The 5,405-nt window shown below is 32.7% G+C and overlaps 1 long non-coding RNA gene across 1 annotated transcript; it reads left to right on the top strand.

The window, feature by feature from the left end:
• Positions 1-536: 536 nt before the first annotated feature.
• LOC104498767 lies at positions 537-4,095 on the top strand. The gene is made up of 3 exons (XR_727832.1): positions 537-593; positions 760-819; positions 3,676-4,095. It is a non-coding gene; the product is annotated as an uncharacterized LOC104498767 (long non-coding RNA).
• Positions 4,096-5,405: the final 1,310 nt, after the last annotated feature.

The raw sequence follows: 5,405 nt of genomic DNA, 5'->3' as shown, positions 1-5,405 counted from the left end.
ATTCAAATCACAGATTTGATTTGTGCAACTTACTATAACTTTCTGCATTTGGTTTTTGGTATCTAAAATCTGTATATAGAAGCGAACAAAAATTTTCTTTTTGTTTAGAGTGTTGCGTAATTGTACTTAACCTACAGCATTGCAAAATAGTTCATAACATTCGTCAGTTTAGATGCCGACTGCTTCTTGGAAGCAGTGCATTTTAGACTGCTGATTCTGGGGGAGCGGCGTTCCTGCGTGTATACTGAGATCACTTCAGAATTTCTGTGGTTTAAAGGTTTAACTGCTGAAAGAACTGGAAGGGATGTGTGTGAACAGTTTTTGTTCAAAAGTGGTTGAAGATAGTTATTTGGGGTCATAAAAAGTTGTTTCTGTTCTAGTTACTATTTAATACCAGAGAAGTTTTGATAGTACTACAGACCACCCTGTACTCAGTCACTGTCCTGTACCTCTCTCCTTTTCACACAAAAGCAGCTGCAAAACAAAGTTTTTCTAAAACCAGTCAAGAGTAAAATTCTTTCTCATTTGTCTTCCAGACACGAAGATCGATTGAGAAGTTATTAGAATGGGAAAACAATAGGTTATACCACAAGGTGAGTGCCGCAGGGAGCAGCTTCGTACTGTTGGAGTTTGAATTGCACAGTATGGAAACAGATGCTTTTGTTGAACGAAAAATATGAAAGGTGGACAAATGGGCTAGTCTGTGTGCTGCAGTAAAATACAGCTCATTTTTCTTCTTTTTCTTTCCTCCTTGTCTAGCTGTGCTTGCATTGGAGACTAAGCAAAAGGAAATGTGAAACGAATAACATGATGGAATATGTAAGTTAAAGGGCTGTTTTGTGAGTTTCTCTATTAAATGATCATTTATTTTGCTTCTGATCTTATTCTTTTCATGATTATTAATCAGTAAAGGTGTCAGGAGCTTAATCGCCTGAGTGCAAGGATTTTCTACGGTTCACAGATGCATGGTTTCATGTGCAGGACTGATTTATAAAGTTATGAATGACTTGAAAACAAGGCTTCACTGTGTTCTGAAAAATAATAAATTAATTGCCAAGATAAAATAGCTTCAACATGTGCCGATGGAGTGTGAAATTTTAGATGCTGTATAAAGAATAACCACGCAGCAAGTCAGATATGGCTATTTTATATAATGCTAATCAAGTCTAAAAGTATGGAAGAAGACCTTTCAACTAAGCTGTTGGAGCTTAAGAAAACTTTAGCCATTTTAGATTTTAACTGCCCCTTACCTCAACTGTCTTGAAAGTATCTTTATCTCCAACTGATGTCTGTAAAATATTTTTAAGTCAGTCTCTGGAGTTTTAACTTACTTTAGTCTTTCTTAAGCCCTTCTTGGAAATAGACAGTGAGTAGTTATATGCGGTTTAAAATTAATGATGTCCAGTGTAGGATTCCTGTTTGTTTAGTTTGCTGTTTTATTTTCCATTTTCAAAATATCTTGGAGGTAGATGGAATAGGATAAAACTAAGCTGCTAAGATGTAAGAAATATTAGCATAATTTCTTCTAATGCTCTAGGAATTAGGTGTTAGGAAGGGTTAACTTTTTAAAAATAAATGTTGGCCTTTGAGAAATACCTACTATATTAGTTCTGTGTTATCTGTTATCTTTCACTATGTCGTACTTTGTCTATTCTTTGAAACAACAAAGCTATCATGCATATAAAAATTTTTAAAGTGATTAAATAGTTGGAAATTATATTCAATGAATCTCTTTCTTTTAGTCTTCCCCTTTTTCTTGCTTCTACATTAGATCTTATTTTTAGCCTGAAACGTAAAAACGCGTTTTAAAGATCTTTACAGAATGGCTCTATTCAGTTCACTGAATAAGTAGACTTTTTTCGTAACACCTATTCTACTAAACTTACTGGTTTAGATGTATGAGATGATGAATCTACAAATGGAATATAGCAAATTTCAGAAAGTAGATTTACCTAAATGAAGGGGGTCTTATTTCACTGAAAAATTTGTTTTTCTACCGGAAAGCATTGTCCCATCCAATGTTTTACAGATTCAATTGAAAAAATACATACAATGCTAGTTTGTAAATACAATGGCCTAGCAACATTTACAGTTGAACATTCATGCTAATAAATACAATTTAAAATCAGTTGATCTGTTTACATTAATAATATGAAAGCATGGGCATATAGTTTTACATGATAAAGATGGAAGATTTTATTTTCAATTTATGAAATTTTAATATATTAACTCTGGATATATTTACTGAGAAGACATTTTACGAAACTTCTCTGTACCTTTCTCATGCTTGGTGATCTGATTTGCTCATCTCCTAGGAAACGCCCTTAATGTTGTGTTCATGATTTAATTTTAAATAATAAACATTTATCCGCAATATTTTTCAAACCAGGTCATTTAAGTTAGACTCTTTTACCAAAAACTTGGTGCTTTTTCAACTTGAAATTCTAAATCCACTGTTGTAGGTGCTAAATGAAATAAATAAATAAAATCAAGACAAGATAGTCTTACACGTTTGGCATAAACACAGTGTTCCAGGTTTACTTCTTGCTCCCTTAGTTTTTTGAAACCTTGCCTGAATATCGGAATCCGTGGTATTTCTGAAGCATCCAGTGGTTGACGCATGTTAGTGCTCAATGGATTTTAAGCAGTTTATGTCACCTATGCAAATAAGTCACTTCTGAATGTCTCTAAAAGTAACCTTATGCACCTGATTTTGATATTCATTATTTCAGAAGTGATTGCCTTAGAAATATAACCCAAGACTTGTTTTCTGATGTTCAATATGCTGTCAGAGAAGTGTTTCCTCTCTAAGTAGCCAAGTTTGTTCTCCTTTACAATCAAAACCATTTAGAAATTCTTTTTAACTTCTTAGAAAGACAGGCTCCCCTTACTAGTAAATAAAAGCCTTAGTTAGGTTACCGCATGAGCGTATTTGTTTATGAATGTAATCATGTTGCTGTATTATGATTGTCTCTCTGAGGAAAGCAAATGCAGAAGAGAACACTTTAAGCTTTCTATTCAAAGCAGGGTAGATGCTTGGAATGTGCTCTGGAACGTACCCTACCACGTGTACATAGCTCGTATGTTTAAATTTGTTTAAATTTGAATCGGGATCATAAGAGCAATAATTCAAAAAAGCATTAGTCCAGTTTCTAGTGGAGATTTGTTAGGTATGAGAACTTTGCAAAGGTTGGTAAGACTTTCTATGCAATTTTTGAACTATAAGTATGATTCATATATTAGGTGGAAACAATTTTGAAATGAAGGGAATTGCATATATAATTGAAAGTTAGCTTTGCATACACTGTGCCTTCTGTTTATTTTGTCATTTAAAATGAGCATGTTTATATATCTCTCGATTTTTCCTAATAAAGTAAATGAATTATGTTAAAGAATAACTGGTAGCTTAGTTGTTTAGATGTGTTAGGTATTGGTAGGCAAACTTTCCAAGTGAATTTGTTTCCTTAAGAGTTTTGATTTTTCTTCCTCAAAACAATTCCATCAAACGTAACTTTTCTAATGGTCTCCTACCTAAGCAAATCACTGTGATCTTTGATCATCATCACAACTTGACATACTTAAAAAAAACAAAAACCCAAGCATGTGAATTATCATTGTGATAGATAATAGGATTGCTGCTGTTTTAATATATATATTTGTTTTCTTTTTATACAGGTCATCCTTATAGAATTTTTACCAAAGACACCAATTTTTCGACCAGATTAGCATTTGATTTATTTATAGAGACTTATTCAAGTATGTTGTCTTTCCAATGGTGCCTTGCTTGGTGCTCTCCTGGTGGTGACATAGCATTGGTTCTACAGAATCTTGTGGTGTTTTCATTCTTTTTTGTTTGTTGGTTTTTTTGTTTGGGTTGGTTTTTTGTTGTTTTGTTTTTTTTTTTAAATAAAAGCATGTTCTAAGTGCATTTGGTCAAACTCTGCAAAGTAATTTCACACAAATGTTAACTACTACTTAAGTTATTGTTACTTTTACTACTTCTGTTAATGTATCTTGATTTTCATAAGAGTCTTTTATATGTGTGCGCGCGTGTATGTACATACATATATTACTATAAATACACAGCTGAAAATGGTATACAAGTGAGCAGGTATTTTTTTTATCCCAAAATGACACAACTCATTGTACATTGTGTAGGTCCTTTTAATCATTCATTTACATGCTGAAGTACCTTCTAAGATATTCCTAAACTTTTGTCAGTGACTAGTCAATTGTAAATATTTTTATTTCTTTCGGGATATTGACTAGCCTCTTCCAATGAAAGAAGGAGATAAAGTTCTTTTTGGAACCTGAATGTCATTGCATTAGTCAAAGTCTCTGTGCTTTTCATTAAGAAGTCCTGTCAGCTGGTTCTGAAAAAGTTCTAATTTAAAGGTTTGAAAAAAGCCGCAAAATAGAATTATTTTACTCAGACTAGAAGAATCACTGAAAAAATTGCATGCATCAGGTTAGTAGAACTCCAGATCACAAAAATATATTCGTATTGCAGTTCATAATGTAGCTATTTTAATTCAGGATAGTGCCATATATCAGCTTTATTCCTACTGTTTACCAAATCCTGTACACAGGGGTGCAGAAGGACTTGTTTTACTAAAACTTATGGTCCAAGAGGACCTTTCAGGGTTGTTTTGTTTTAAAGCCACATAGGCAGAAAAATGTTTTTGAAGAAATCTTGAACAGTACAGTTCCAGATGCAAATGCATATGCCGTGTATTAAAAATTATTGAAGCAGGGTACACTAGGCAGCAGTAAGTTTAAATGTGTTAGATAATTATTTATTGCACCCTTGCTTCTGCTCATTTTGTTTACAAAGCTTATTTTCTGCACAAGTATAAGACTTTTTTTTTTAAACTGGATATATGATGTATGCTTGGGTCAGGCCAGTTGTAGTTTGTTTCTTATATTTTAGTTGTGCATATCTTCACACATAGGTTGTTTTTTTTAATTGCAATTCAGTCGTTTTAAAATTTGCTTTAGGTATCTAAAATGACTGTACATGAACATTAATGTAAGTTAAGAATATGTTTTTTGTACAGTTGTGGTAGCAAGCAATAATGTGAATATATGAAAAAACAGATATACTCTGCTTAATATTTGTATGGATGAAAAGTTGATACCACTACAAGAATAATCTTCTCTTTTTAACCTTTTAAATACAAGTTTTATTTCAAGGTAATATATCACAGGTACCTTGATGCTGTGAACTATTTTTCTATGTCTTCAAAATATTTATTCTCTGAAAAATATTCTCTAGTGAGTATTATATTCCTAAATTGTTGATAGTGGGAGTGGTCTAGAAAGCTTTAAGTTTTCTTAAATCTAAGCCTTCTGTATCTGTTCCCAAAACTCATCCTTTTCTCAGCTTTTGTCTGTGGATTCCTGCT

This window comes from Buceros rhinoceros, unplaced genomic scaffold, assembly GCF_000710305.1.
Source record: "Buceros rhinoceros silvestris isolate BGI_N320 unplaced genomic scaffold, ASM71030v1 scaffold42238, whole genome shotgun sequence".
NCBI classification, from domain to species: domain Eukaryota; kingdom Metazoa; phylum Chordata; class Aves; order Bucerotiformes; family Bucerotidae; genus Buceros; species Buceros rhinoceros.
This window is presented reverse-complemented; position numbering and strand designations above follow the sequence as displayed.